Source organism: Tamandua tetradactyla, chromosome 1, assembly GCF_023851605.1.
Source record: "Tamandua tetradactyla isolate mTamTet1 chromosome 1, mTamTet1.pri, whole genome shotgun sequence".
Classification (NCBI taxonomy): domain Eukaryota; kingdom Metazoa; phylum Chordata; class Mammalia; order Pilosa; family Myrmecophagidae; genus Tamandua; species Tamandua tetradactyla.
Genome location: NC_135327.1, coordinates 207,027,458 through 207,043,718, shown reverse-complemented (window position 1 = coordinate 207,043,718; position 16,261 = coordinate 207,027,458). Strand labels below are relative to the sequence as shown.

The 16,261-nt window shown below is 37.2% G+C and overlaps 1 protein-coding gene across 4 annotated transcripts in view; it reads left to right on the top strand.

Moving 5' to 3' along the window:
• DIP2C (disco interacting protein 2 homolog C) overlaps nucleotides 1-16,261 on the top strand; it is a 500,644-nt gene that overhangs the window by 157,829 nt on the left and 326,554 nt on the right. The window lies entirely within an intron of this gene.

The following is a 16,261-nucleotide window of genomic DNA, read 5'->3' as shown; positions in this document are numbered from 1 at the left end:
CAACTGGGCCCGACTGTTAGTACTGTTTATTTTGGGTCTGCCATTGAAAAGACAATATAAAAGTAAAGGGTTTGGATATGTCTCCTGTTGAGACATGGATCATCTGAGCAGATAAATAATTGGACAGACTTTTAAAGAAAAACTTACATGTTTATCTGTAAACAGATTAAATGAAAGAGTGTATTTGTAAGATTTCCAATAAGTAGGCTTTTAATAAATTGTAGTTATGATTACAGCTTTAATATGGGCAAAAAATGGCATCATAGCTCTTCAGGTAAGCTGAAATGTAAAATAATAACTCTTTTTTTTTTTTTCGCATGGGCAGGCCCCGAGAACGAAACCTGGGTCTCTGGCTTGGCAGGACAGAACTCTGCCACCGAACCACCATTGCCCTCCCAGTAATACCTCTTTTTGACTAAGAATTTTAATACAAGAAAGTCCTAAAAGAAGGTGCTGATTTAAAAACTTTTAAACTTTAAAATTTGTTTTAGTTTTGAAATGTTTTTCTGATGTGGGTTAGAATCTGTCCTTGTTCCAGTTTGAGACTGTCTTGTACCCCAGAAAAGCCATTTTCTTTAATCCTTGTTCAGTATTGTTTGGTGGGATCCTTTTGATAGTTTCCATGGAGATGCGCCTCACCCAATTGTGGGTGGTACCCTTTGATTAGCTATGGAGTTGTGTCTCTGCCCACTCAAGGTGGGGTTGCTTACTAGAGTCCTTTAAGAGGGAACCACTTTGGAAAAAGCTTTAGAGCCAACAGAGCCCACACAGCCAGAGACCTTTGGAGATGCAGAAGGAAATTGCCCCCAGGGAAGTCCTTTGAAACAAGAAGCCAGAGATCCCAGCAGGTGCCAGCCACATACCTTCCTAGCTGATAGAGGTGTTAGACCCATTTGCCTTTCTTGAATGAAGATATCTCTCTCTGGATGCCTTAGTTTGGACATTTTTATAGCCTTAGAACTGTAAGCTTGTAACTTATAAATTCCCTTTTTAAAAGATGTTCCATTTCTCATATATTCTGGCAGCTTTTACAAACCAAAACAACCCCCGTTCTATATCATAAAGTTCTTAAGGCATCAGAATGCAGGTCTTCATACACAAGTAGTGCAAGACAGTACATCAAAGCTGGAAACAATAGGAGATTGCAGTAATATGTATTTATGAAAGCATACAGAACAAAGATATGGCTCTTATTAAATTTGCATTCTAGTTTCCTACTTGTGTAATAAATAATGATGAATAGCTTCTTTCCTCATTCAGATTCAGCAATATTTTTATTATTAAGTTACTGAACTATCAAATACTTTAAGCAATTTGCCAAGTTGGCTTGAGTATAATTCATAATTAAGTTTCCTTTGTTATTTTTTGTTTCATTTATACCACTTTATTTATAACCATGCTTCTAGTCTCTTAGTGTATGAATGTCTCCACAGGTTTAAAGTTTGTCTGCTGATATACAATTAGAAACCAAACTTTCATTTAGCAAATGGCAAGAAATACAATTTTATATCTTAATATTTGAGCACGTGTGATTTCTGTGGTTCTGAAGTCAAGGGGTAATTGGGATAGTAGCCGATGGAAACTGGCTTCTTCTAAAATGGAGAAACTCAGTCATCATATTCATTGTGTAAAAGCAGGACCAAGATGGAAACTAAATCTTGGGTTGATTTAGTTGAAGACAGTTTCACTTCACTGAAACTCAGATACTGTTTTGTATTTCTAGGTTGACATGTTGTCTCCTCACTAAATTAAAATTTTTGAAAGGGAAATACTGTTTTTTTATAATTAGAGATCTGTGTATGTTGTCACCCAATGCGTTCGACAAATAAGATAGATGTTCAGTGACTGTGCGTGGTTTAGTGTTAGGCCCGACGTTCTTCCACTTGTCTGTATTTTACTTGGGGTGGTGGTACTGCCCACTGGATTGGCTCCAGAGTTGAGCATGGTTTAGCTGTTCAAGAATGAGGACTTTAATTCAGTGTCCCCCAACTTATGCTTCTCTCTTTGGAATGGTGATTGGGTTTTGGTACATGTCCCTGTCCATGTTACAACTAGTTGCTTTCTCTTTTGAACCGAAAAAAGGAAATTTATGACAGGTAAAGAGACCAAAAAAGTTTTTTTTCCCTCTTCATTTCATCCTTAAAAAGATTGTCCTTGCCAAGTTTTACAGTAGAAAATTGAAAGTACTGAGTTGTAATGCTGTTTTGCTTGCATATATATATATATAAAAGAAAAGTATCACTTTTATTGTTGTCCAGTCTTCCAGGAAGTCAGGTTGGGAAAATACTTTTCCAAGTATTTTCTGGTTTCTGTACCTATATTTGTGCAGTCTTTATGGGAAAGACGTCAAAAGCAAATGAGTGAGTATAGCCCTATTTTGCTCCAAATACTAGCTGTTCTTTTACTTAGCGCCTGTTGTGTCAGGCAGTGTTCTAAATGCTTAAGTAATGCTGACTCATTTAGTCTTTACAGAAAACCTGCCAGGTTAGTACTGTTATCTCTATTTTATAGTGAGGAAACTGGGGCTGGAAAAGATTGTCACTTGTTCAAGATGACAAAACTAAGTGGCAGAGTTGGGATTTGAACACAAAATCGAGTCATGTTCTTAACCGTGCTGCCGCTGTGTGGTACTTTAATGTGCTACCTTGGGCTTCAGCCTCCAGCCAGGTGGAGTAACAGGGACTGGATTTACCTTGTTCCTGAAACAACAATAAAAACTGGGCAAAATGCATGAAAGGCTGGTTTTCAAGACATTGGGCATCAGGCAGTGAAGGACAGTGATCCTTAAGAGATGAGAAACAAATGAGGAGTGCTCTGAGGTGGCTCACCCAGTCCTACCTGAAGAGAGTTTCCAGGCCCTGGTGTGGGGAGAGGCACCCAGGCAGAGTCCAGTGGACTTTGGGATTGAGGAGATGGGGAGACCAAGGCATATCACTACCAAGTTGTTCAACGTGGATAGTAACGTAAAAAAATCTTATAAGAAGCCAGAGGAAAAACCACACTTAAAATATAGAGCCTGAGGATAATGACAAATTTCTTTGTCAGAGGCAATGCAGATAAGATGCCAGTAGGGCAGTATCTTTAAAGTATTAAAACAAAGTGTTGTGTCAAATTCATAAATAAGAGGAAGAACTCATGCAGTGAGTGAAAACTTAATGTAGCTTTTTATTTGCTATTCTTAGAATATGAGAACTTGAAAAAATCTTTTCGAGGTTTTTAAGTGATATCAGAAAGTGATTATTTGCCGTTATCTATTATTTTGGGTAAATATTATGTATCAGTGTTTTGTTTTGAAAGTCAGTAGTACATATGATTTGGTAACTCTTTGAAAGCAAAAATTCAGATTGTCCTGTTAAACACATTGGCAATGCATAAAACTTGTTACACATTGGCAATCCATAAAACTTTCTGTAAATATCTAAATAGTAAAGTGTTTAGTCTTTATAGGAAAAGAGGCAAAAGCAAGATTATTATGTCAGTATTTATATAATGAGAGAAAAGAAATTTCCAAAATTCCATTGATGAACTTAAAAATCAGCACTCTTTTTATAATACAGATCTACTAATGAGTAAAAGGAGTTTTTTAGAGGTGGTGGTAATGTCTTTACTGAACTGGGGTTCATGGTTTTCTCTTTCATTAGAATTGATTGCAAATGTTTCTGTCAATGGTAATCTACAATGACATTTTACATACTTCATCCTTGAAAATGTCTTTCCCACAGATTGGTGTTAGAAAATTAGGATTTCAATCAAAATCATATCATTTGAATTGAGCATGTTCATCATTTGGAGGGTAACTGTAGGAATAATTGTTCTTCTCTTGATATTTGCCTTTTAATATGTTGTTGCATTGGAAATTAATCACTATCAATTAAAGATTAGGTTGAGGCTCCTCAGGTGAACAGTTAAATGGATTTTGAACATGGAAATTCCCTGCGCTTGTATTGAGGTCCATGCAGAAACTATAGTTTTAGGTCAGAAAATGTATGAATATATTTGTAAATTCGTATGGGAATGGAGGTCATCTTGTTTTAACTTTGACAGCATGAGAAGTACCTTATTTGATGTTACTTGTAAGTCAAACAGTGTTAGTTGTCAAAATGATTTTATTGCTGTATATATGTTTCTCATAAGTGCATTTAAGACTTGAAATTTTAGGTTGAAATCTTTAAGGAACATTTTCAAATGTGCTCAGAAGTGAATTTCCAAAGCCATTCATTTCCAATAGCAGTGGTTGGATATAGTTCTTATTCAGAAAAATTTCAGTCTTAGGCCCTGAGTAAAACAAATTGCAATAAGGATTTACTACTGTTAGACTACTGAACTGCTGTTAGGATGTTCAGCTCCTATTTCTGACATACATTCATAGAACTGAAGATAGTTAAATCCATAAAAACCAATGATGTTGTCCATTGATGCTACTGCTTCAGTAACATGATAAATGGAAGTATTTCCCACAAAAATATCTATTGGTAAGTAATACCAGTGAATATCCCTACACCTTACTTGACATTTTCATAAGGTTTGTCACTTGGTTCAATTAAGCCTTTTTCTGCTCTATGCATGTACTTATCATGCTCAGTTATGTCATCAGTTATGTCACATCTTAGGAGATTCCACTTCAGGTTCTACGGAATTAGTATTTTCTCAACTTCTTTGAAAACATTCTCCCCTTTTGGAATTGTCCCACCCAGTCCCACCCAGACTCTTCCCACAGGCTAATTCTTCACTAAGTTCAACCTCAGCATTTAATTCCTTGAATCAACAATAACTGAGCAGACTTAGCTAGACTTAGTTAGAACCAAAGAAAGCCACTCAAAATGATTAGTCTTGTTTCTTAATTAACTATTGGTGTTGCCCAATGTTCTGAACTCTTCAAGCTATTATTCTCATTGGTAGGCTAATCATCTTTAAAATGTTTATTTTTTCCTCTGAACTCTGCTGCAATCAAATATAGTTTAATTAACTCAACATTGATGAATGACTTTTCTTGCTTGACTAACAAATGAACCCCAGAAACTTGCTTTGGTTGCAGTCTCGTTTTCATTTTAATTTTTAGTGAAATTCTGAGATATTAGCTTCTAATTATTCTGATTTTTATGACTCTTGTTTTCCTGTGAGTTGGGAATATTGTGGTGAGTTCAGTTCAGTAGCATTTCATATATTGTATTTTAGCATAGCTGTGGTGTCACGGAAATGCTTTGCTCTCTAATTTAGTAAATAATCACGTTTCACTGTCTTAAAAGTGGGACATTTGAAGTCACTTGTTTCCTTTTCTTGTTTTGATATAAGTATTAAAATATTGTGCTATGGCAATATGCCTGGCACTCAAAGGGCTGATGAGTTATAACTGCACCAAGTAGCTGTGTGAAGTGATCAGGCATATACAGTCTCTGTTGCAACTATTCAGCTCTTACTGTTTATCATCAAAGCAGCAATATACTTAAACATAAACAGAAATGAATGAGTGTGGCTGGGTTACAATAGAACTTTGTTTATATACACTAAAGTTTGAATTTTAGATAATTTTCACATTATGAAATATTCTTTTGATTCTTCCTTCTAGCCATTTAAAAACATGAAAACTATCTTTAGCTCATGGGGTCACTTCAGAAACAGGCAGTAGACTGGATTTGGGCCACAGGACATAATTTGCTGACCCCTGACTCAAATTAATTTGAGAAAGTCAGTTTTAACACTTGGCACTGTCGTTTTTCTCCTGAAGGTTGATTTCACCTTATTTGCTGTATTAGTCAGGGTTCTCTAGAGAAACAGAACCAATAGGATATATCTATAAATATGAGATTTATGAAAGCGTCACATGCAACTGTGGGGATGTACGAGTCCAAAATCCATAGGGAAGGCCACGAGCTGACAGCTCCAATGATGGTCCTCAACAAACTCTCAGGAGAGGCTGGCTGGCTGAAATGGGAAGTAAGATTGTCTCCTCTGAATCCTCCTTAAAAGTCTTTGGGTGACTAGCTTGTGTCACACATTGCAGAAGACACTCCTGTTAGCTGACTGCAGTGTAATCAGCGATGGATGCAGCGAACGTTCTCGTGATTTAAGTCCATGAAATGTCCTCATAGCCAGTACTTGCTTGACCAGAAAACCGGGTGCTATCATGTGGCCACGTTGACACATGAACCTGAACATCACACTTGGTAAATTCTTTTGTATTAGCTTTTGTGTGTCTGTGTGAAACACAACTGCTATTGGGAGGAGAGGTTTTGTTTTGTTTTTTTATGTTTCAATTATTACAATTAAGGAATAAATATAAATATGTCTGGCTTTCAGTTTTTCTGAATACTTAATTGTTCGTCTGTGACAGGGAAAAAATAACTCCACAACAGACCATAAAAACGTAAGGAGGAACAAAGCCTGACTGTATTGTGTTACAAGAACAAGCCTTGCTTGTCATTGACCTGTGAACTCTGAAAGACGGTGTGCACTGAATTATAATAAGGTGTTTGACTCTATCTTCTATTCCTAGATACAATTATAATGGCGGCAATAGTGCATGTGATTGCTCCAGTTGGGACCGAGAAGCCTAATAGGACTAGCATGTGGGATATGCGAGGAAAACCTTCATCGGAGACTCTTGTAGTTTGGTTAGGAGAATCTGCAAGGTAGTAGATTTTTTAAAGGTCTTATGTAAATCAACATTTATGGATGAGTCTTAAATTTCTGCTAAGCAGATGAGGTTTTTTTTTTTCAATATATATCACTTAAATGAACCCTTCTTTCTTACTGCTAATCCTACTCAGTTGTTGGATTCCTTTTGGATAGGCTGTGATGAGAATATTCACATTTCGTACTTATTTCTCAGTGTCTAGAATATTTCAGAATGGGCTACTTATTGATAAAAGTATGACAAGCTGATAGAAGAAAGAGAAATTGGTTTGAAATACATTTGTTTTCAGTGAAGATACAATCTGTAAAACTGTTCATACAGACCCTGTCATAAATGTTCAACAGAGTTCTCTGGTAATACAGTTAAAATTATTAAACATTTTAATTTAGAAATTCTGTGGGAATGTCAGTTTAAAATTATGGCCATGAGGGTCTGTATATACATATGAGTGAAAATTGCTAAAAAAACAAATTTACTCATTAGAGACCTTGTCACATATCAGATAGGCGTCTATTGCTTCATGATTCAGATATATGCAACTGAAATTATTAAAAAAAATGATAAAGCACATGGTTTTCTTTATCAAAAATGCTTTTAGATAGTGAGCTCTTTTTTGAAAAAGATTTTTTATTAGAGGAATTGTATGCATAAATTACAGGATTCCCATTCACTGCCACACCGCCAACACCTTGCACTGATGTGGAACATATTTTACAATTGATGATAGCACTTCTGTATGCACGGTATGCTATATATGTTCTTAATAGTAGTAGCTAGAATTTATGAAGAGATTCCATGTTCTAGGCACTGAATGAAGCAATATTCATGGATTACCTAATTTAAAACACCCAATACACAGGCCTGTGAAATATCCTATTTTCTAAGTTGAGAATTTGTAGGTTTTCAGAAAAATCATTTATAAAAATAGAGCGTTCCCATATATCCCCCTGTTGTTGACACTTTGCATTAGTGTAGTACCCTCCTTGGAGAGACAGCACTGGCGATCCTAACAGTGTGTTGAGGGCAGGGTTGTCTTTGGTACTTTGGGAGCACAGAAGAGGGTCCCAACCCATCTGTTTTGGTTTGCTAAAGCTGCTGGAATGCAATGTACCAGAAGTGGGTTGGCTTTTATAGTGGGGATTTATTACAGTTCTCAGGCTGTGAAAATGTCCCAATTAAGGCATCAACAGGACATACCTTTTCTGAAGAAAGACCAATCACACCTGGTTTCCTCTGTCACATGGGAAGGCACATGGCCAGCGTCTGTTGATCCATTTTGTTTCTGAGTTCTCTCAAATGTCTCTGGGTGTTCTCTCTCTCTGACATTGTCTTTTATCCTCATAAAGGACTCCAGTAAAGGATTAAGACCTACCTTGGAATGGGATGGGTCACACAGTAACCTAACCCAAAAGTCCCATCCACAGTAAGTCTGTACCCACAGAATGAATTAAAAGATCACGGCCTTTTCTGGATACATCACAGCTCTAAATAACCACAGCATCCTTCACAGTGTAGGTGACTTCTCAGTTCTAAAAGATTACTGGGAGATTGGTGGTGGAAGGGGGAGAAAAGGACATTCTAAGTTGAGAGAATAACTTGCACAAGAGTTTGCATTGCTAAAAGCCTTGTATTTACCCTGACAAATTGGGACTTAATTTGAATACAGTGGTGTGCTATATTTATATTTATAATAATGTAGATACCAAAGGATAAAGTAGAAAACAAATACCTAAAAACTAGATGTCCAAAGATAATTATTAGCATTTTGATATATATATCAAATATATATACACCTCTCCATATTGGAACACGTGGTATATTTGCATCCTACCTTTTTTTTCTGCTCTTATTACATGGTGATCATTTTCTTATGTCTTTAGGTGGAAAAAACTAAAAAGATTCTGAGACCCTTTCAGGTATTGAGAGTTATGAAATGTTGCTGGTGAATAGAGAGCTAGATGAGTGATTTCTGTATGAGATCGGAATCAGAGACCAGATTGTTGAAGGTCCAGGAGCCTGTGTATATTAGTTATATATTGTTGCATAACAAAACTTAGTGACTCAAAACAACAAACATTTATCTCACAGTTTCTGTGGGTCACAAATTCAGGAATCATTTTTCGGGGGGTTCTTGTTGAGAATCTCTGAGTTGCAGTCAAGTTGCTGGGGGTTAGAAAAAGGGGAGCTGTATTCATCTGAAGGCTTGATGGGAACTGGAGGGTCTGCTTGCAACGTGGCTCATTCCTGTGGCTGTTGGCAGGAGGCCTCGGGTCCTCGCCACCTGGGCCTCTCCATAGGGCTATTGGACCTGTCCTCACCACATGGCAGCTGGCTTTCCCTAGAGCAAGAAATGTTAAGAGAGTTAATCTTTAATATCATCATTTTAGAAATTACATACCATCGTTCCTGGCATTTTCTATTAGTCACATAAACCAACCCGATATAATATGAGAAGGAACAATAGAAGGATGTGATCACCAGGAGGGCAGGTATCATTGGAGCCATCTTGGAGCTTAAATTCATAACATTTAAGAATTCTGTACTCTGAAAATTGTGTAACCCTGAAAGGGTTTTAAGCAGAAAAGTGAATAATCTGGTTGCATTGTGGAGAATGAATTGGAAGGGAGGCAAAATTGGTTGTGGGTTTTGATGACAACTATAGAAGTCAGGATGATGGTTATTTATGAGAAGAGGAAAGGGGTTGAGATTGGGATGGGAATACAATGGGCCTCTGAATTTGTTGCCATGGTTGTGTTTCTTAACTGGGGTGGGGATGTTCACTTTTAAATAGTTTACTAAGCATGTATTTGTTTCGGGTAGTTTTCTGTGTTCTGTTTTACTTTGCAATAAAAAGATTTTCTTTTTGAAGTGGGTGTTGGTACATTAGTTCGGAGACTATTGCAGTGATCCTGGCAAGAGATGGTGATATCCTCAAATGGAATAGTGGTAATAGAGAGGGAGGGGGGTGGATTTGAGAGAGGCAATATAATGGACAGATTTGACGTCTTATGGAATGGGGGGAAAAGGAAAAGTTAAGAATATGCTCAGGTTTATCTTGAGCAGCGAGATAGATGGTGATATCCTTTACTGAGGTGGTAAACCCCCATTGGAGCAACAAGTCTTGTGGAGTCCAGTTTCAGATATGTCCAGTTTGTTGAAATACCTTTGCAGTTTCCAAATGGCAGTATTTGGTAGCTGATTGGTTCTATGAATTGTCTTCTTGATTGGAGGAAGAGGATTTTGCTGCATGGAGGTGAATGTGAAGTCAGTGGGGTACATACCTCAATAGAGTGAGAAGCAAAAAGGGTCCAAGCTAGAGAGGCCTGAGAAATAAAGAATGGGCAGAAGGGGAATTGGCTGAGAAAATGGGGACATTCTTTCCTTTCCAAGGTTAATATTTTCGTCTCTTCATGGTAAACCACAGATGTGGAGAATGGTAAGGGAAGCATAATATCTTAGAAACCAAGTAATGAGAGTAATTGTTCTTTTTTTTTTAGGAGGAGGAGGGAGAGGTCAAAAGTATCACCTGCTTTGGAGAAATCAAAAAAGTGACTGCAAGGGCCGATTAGATTAACGACATTTTACTTCTGCATTTTTTATTTGATTAAAAAAAAGGGTTAGAAAATAAAGTAATTGCAACTGAGTAAAAATAAGAATGGGAAAGGATATGGGATGAGTGCAATAAAAGATGAAAATCAATTAGTTTAGAAGGGAAGTTATAGGTGCTGAAATTTTGTTAGAAGTATGTAGCAGTGATGTTAAAGGAACAATGGCATTAAATGAGACTCATTCCTAAAGTTCAGTTTGCAAGCATACTCAAAATAGCAAAAACTCTGAATTTGACCATAGGTATGATATGTCTCTCTGAAGCTATCCTATTATCCTAATAGATTAGTGTATGTTGCAGAATTTCCTGTTTCGTACATAGTCATTGTGTTTTCATTTCCAGGAACAAGGTAGAAGGAGAAAGGCATTTGCCAAATTGCCTTTTTTTTTTTCTTTGATATTCTACCGTACACTTTCAAGGGCTTCTGAGGCTTTAATTTTGATTATTGCTTCCTATGATTGAGGTTACTTTAGTTTGTCGTCTCTTCCAGCTTATACAGGATGATTATACTGTAAGCAGCATTTTAATTGTTTAGTAGTTTTCAGGTATAACAGCAATCCACAATTTTAATGAAAAGCAATATTAGGATACCAGAGAAGTGCTTTCAATTAGCTTTGTGAAGAAAGAAATAGAGATTGAAACAGTAAACGTTTAAAAAGAAAATGTTGAATATGAGGTTAATTGTCCTCAAGTTAGACTGTGAAATTAGTCTGAGAAGAATTTGGGAAATCAGAGAGACTGAAGATCGTAGGGAGAAAATAAGGGAAGAAGGATACCCTTAGCTTATTAAATATTCTTATAATCTTATATCATTTCTTTTATGTAACTGCACCTACTTTTTGTTCTGTGAAGGAAATGTTAAAGCTGTCATTCTCATGCTGATAATGGATATTGATTTTCCTCTGCACGTTAATTTTCTGACTTGAACTTTACTTGGACGTGTACGTACTATCTTCTTTGTTCAATTTCTAAGTTCCTTGAATTCAGTTCCCATGTATTTCTCTACAATACCCAGCAGAGGATTTTCGAATGGTATGGCCTCAATCTTGATTCTGTAGCCATAGGAATTCTGAGGTCTGCTCCTTGATTGCTGGAATCAATAGAAACAAATTATCCCTGAATTTGACCTTGCACTGTCCTTTCTGCTATTTAGTCCAGTATCTTTTGATGCTGTGATTAAGTAGTTGCAGTCAGCTGTACTACCAGAAGGTAGCAAGGCCTCTTAACTCTACCTTTCATGCAAGGTCGAATGTAGGGAGTGGAGCGTGAGACTAGTAATACTTATTTGATTTCTTTTGTCATCAGGTCCTAAAACTAAAGACAGGAAAAGTCATATTAAAATACCTCAATTAAATGCGTTACTTTTGGAATTTGTCCAGGGGGTGCAATACTTTGTTTCTGGAGGAATTTTTTTTTTGTAACTTTATTTTGAAATAATTTAAATTTCATAGGATGTTTGTTATAATAACACAAAACCCCCAGAGAGAACTCTGACAAATTTCCTTCCAAATACCCAGTTCCACCAACTTTAATATTTTACCATGTTTGCTATATTGGTCCAACTGTCCATCTGTCCCTCTGTTTTCTAAACTTTCGAGAGTAGGGAATGTAATTCATGCCCCTTGAACATTAATTACATCCATGTATCTTTCCAATAAGGATATTTATTTCTGTAACCACCTTGAGAATTGTTATCAAGTTCAAGGAATTTAACATTGATGTAATGCTTACAGTCTGTATTCCTGGAGGAAATTTGTTCCTGAATGGTGTAAGAGCCAAAACTAATATATAGTTCAAAGTAAGTAGGAGGAGGTCATTTGGATGAGGGAACATGAGAGGGCTGAGTGTGGACGTACCTTTCAGAGCTGAGTTTATATCCTTGGTTTTGAAATACAGTTCCTTTGATGCTGATCTTTCAGTGCTTGCAACATTAGACTATGGCAGAGAGTGGCAAGGCAAGGCCACTGTTCTCCCTAAGTTTACATCTCTTTTCTCAGTACCTGGCTGTTTGAGCTGAGAGATTTTTATAAGCTTTGCTCTAATCATATCACTAACTGGATAATGAAACCATCATGGATATAGTCTGGGGGTGAAAATATTAGTTCATTCAATCATTGTTTGAGCTGTTATTTCATAACGACCAGCAATAATATCTTAACTATGAAACATAGAACACAAGGTTCAGCCTTACGTAATTATCAGCGATGGCCAGTACAACTTAGCAGAGAGCTGAGTGTGGCAGATATGTGAGTTTCTGTCTCTTTTCCTATGTGCGAATCACATAACCACTTTTCTGAGTCTGGGTTTCTTTGTGTAAAAATGAGAAGTTTTGATTCAGGTTTTCAACCTTTCAGAAATTAATGTGCATAAAAGTCACCCCCACAGAACCTCTTTTGTTGCTCAGATGTTACCTCTCTCTCTAAGTCGACAAGGCAATTGAACCCACTGTCCCCCCTCCTCCCCCACATGGGACATGACTCCCAGGGGTGTAAAATTCATGGCAACGTGGGACAGAAATCCTGGGATGAGCTGAGACCCAGCATCAAGGGATTGAGAAAGCCTTTTTGGAGGGGGAAAAGAGAAATGAGACAAAAAGTGTCAGTGGCTGAGAGATTTCAGAGTCAAGTGGTTATCCTGGAGGTTATTCTTACACATTATATAAGTATCCCTTTTCCGTTTATGGTGTATTTGAGTGGCTAAGGGGAAGTATCTGAAACTGTAGAGCTGTGTTCCAGTAGCCTTGTTTCTTGAAGATGATTATATAAAGAGATAACGTTTACAATGTGACTGTGTGATTGTGAAACCTTGTGTCTGATGCTCCCTTTATCTAGGGTATGGACAGATGAGTAAAAAATATGGGTTAAAAAAAACAAATAATAGGGAGAACAAAGGTTAAAATATACTGGATAGATGGAAATACTAGTGGTCATTGAGAGGGAAGGTAAAGGGGTATGATATATATGAGTTTTTTCTTTTTTCTTTTTATTTCTTTTTCTGGAGTGATGGAAAAGATAATCATGGTGATAAATGCATATCTGTGTGATGATATTGTGAGCCATTGATTGTAAACCATGTATGGAATGTTTGTATGTTAAGAATGTTTGTGTTTGTAAGTTTTATCAATAAAAATATTTTTAAAAAGAAAAACTAATGTACCACCTTATTTTATTAAAGAACCTCATGGCAGCAGAATAGTAAAAAAAAAAAATGCTCTTTTTCCCTTGATACAGATCTATATTAGAGGCCTAATTTTGTGTCAGGTACTCTGCTAGTTTTGGGGTTTACGAAGATGAGTAAGGTAAAATTCCTTCTCTTAGGGAGCTCATGTCGCAGTTTCTGAGAAATTGGCAGGGGGGAAGGGAAGTAATGTGTTTGAGTACTTATGTGTCAAAGACTGTCCTGGGAGTTTCTTATTATGCTATGTCATTTGATAGTTGCAACAATTCTATGAACTCTACATTTAAGAAAAGGGAAAAACAAAAGCAAAGCCTCTTTGAGTGAACTTGATTTGCCAGTTGGGAAACTCTGGATGTGAAGGATCTGTGTTTGGGTAGGCAGAAATGACATGGAATATAAAAATGTGTTACTTCTTTGAAGGAAGCCCAATTCCAACTCTTATTAATTATTTAGGACAGTGTGGATTTCAAGATTACTGAAATAGGATTTAAGTTAGTCAAAATTGCCAGCCTATTTTAGAGGAGAGTGGTAGAGACTTCTGTCTAAAATTCATCAATATACACCCCAAATTAGGTTATAAGCAGGAATTAGAAAATCAGGGACAAAAACCTATGCTTTAAATGCACACTGTTCTCTTTGTACTCTGTTATTATCACTGTTAAAGAGTCTTTGTCACTGTTACCTCCCCATGCACGAAAGCATTCAGGGAAAAATACCAATCCCATAGAGGTTAAACATCTCAAATAAGGGCATCTAACATCTACAGACACTTTTAGGAATTGGCTAAACTACAGTTCATATTAACTGTAACAATTAATGATTAAACAAAACATTCTTACTCTGTGATATAACGTTAATCCGCATGAAGTCCTAAGTATGGACAGACAGTAGTAGATCTGCCCCATAACACCTGGGAAGGTATTAGCAGAGCTGGTGATCGCAGTTTCTTTGTAGTACAACAGGGTCCGCATGGCCCAAGTGATACCAAGACTCATCTAGTGCTCTGAAGGCTGGCACTGGAAACAAGGCTGTGAGTTGAGCCCTAATTCCTCTTTCTCCAGTGGCCTTTTTGGCACACTCCTGACAGTGCAGGAGCCAGGATGGTTTTAGTCCAGCCTATACCACTCTACAGGCTTTGAGACATTATTGAAGTCACCTACATTGGAATGATTTCCTTATCTGAAAACTGAAATTTTTACGCCTGTGTGGCTTTTTTCCCAGGGTTTTTGTAAAATTTAAAGGTGTCAGTTGATGTGACAAACCTCTGTAAGTTATTAGTGTTCTAGGAATACAAAAACAACACCAGCAAAATTCTTTTTAAACGACCAGGGGAATAGTTACTTTCCTGACATCAGCTCTTAACTGCTTCCTCCCTTGCTCTCTCCATTCCAGTTACACTGGCCTCCTGGTTTGCCATGAAAGTTTGTCCTTCGGAGCCTTTGCTGTTTCTTCTTCCTGGGACTCTTCTAGTTACTTGCATAGCACACTTCCTCAGATCTTTACTTGAAAGATGACTTTCTTAATGAGATCCTCTTTGACAACCCCCATTTGAAAGTACTCCCTTTTAAGTCCCTCTTCCCTGATATATTTTTCTTTGACATTTCTCACCATCTAGCAAATTAGTATTTTGCTTATTTCATTTAATATATTTCTTCCCTAACTAGATTCTCAGTTTTATGAGGGCAGGGATTTTTCTCTTTTGTTCACTGCCTGTGCAGCACCTAGTGCAGTAGCTCGCGCATAGTAGGTGCTCAAAAGCTTTTGACAAATGAATGAGTGACTATTAGTATAATCAAACTTATTCGACTCTAACTCCCTTGGGTCAGCAGTGTCTATGCCCATCTTAAAGAAAGAAAGGTGTATTTTAAATGTGTTTCAACCAGACTTTTGGAGGACTCAGGTCAGGTAGCTGTTACACTAAAGGTCATGCTAGGCTGGGAGACATGAGGTTTATTAGGACTTATGAGCAGGAGATGATGTCTGGTGGCAGGTGCTCAGAAAATGGAAATAGTGCCTTCAAAGACGGGTGCAAGGGATAGCTTATAAGGGTTTAGGACAAGGACATTTCATTGGATATGAGAACAGAGTTTCAGCAGGGTCTCATGACGTAGGAGTTTGAAGAATTGTTATTAGCATATCAGGAGAGAGGTGTTTTAATGCTTTGCAAGGTAAGTGGTTTACAATACCATCTGTATATTCTTTTCCTCTCTGATGAGGTCTGTTGACCTTTAACTTCTGTTTGGGTCATGTAGGTGGCAACTTAAAGTAACTTACTCTTAATATGGAGGGGAAGGAGCCCAGGCCCTTGTCTTCACAAAATGTAACCACTACTGCCCATTTCTAAGATGCTACAGTCACAGGATGTAGAATGAATGTGTAATGGGTCTGAAGATGTACAGAGAGAGGCGAGGTAAAACATGACATTATGTGTGTGAATTGTAAAGTTAGAACGTAAGCAGCACACTACCGTGTGGCTATTAACTGCCAGTAAACTTCAAGACTAAATGATACTGATTCTTTCTTCTTGGGCGTACAGTTCATAAAGACTATAAATACATTCAGCACTCTTTACAGAGTGAGATTTCCTAGAAAAAGTAGTATAGTAGCATTTCCTTTCCTGTTGCTCACCCAATAGTGCTGCAGTTATTTCAGAGATGCTTGTGCAAGTGTGTTGAGCATGCTTTGAGTAGACACATGGGACATTCTCCTTTGCAATGAATTTTTTTGGTATGCTAATACAGTGCTTGGACCTTTTTAATACCAATTAGAGGTCAAAAATGAGAGGCTAATTGTGAAGGAGTTGAGCATGTGGCAATGAATAAACATGATATGGTATTACAGAT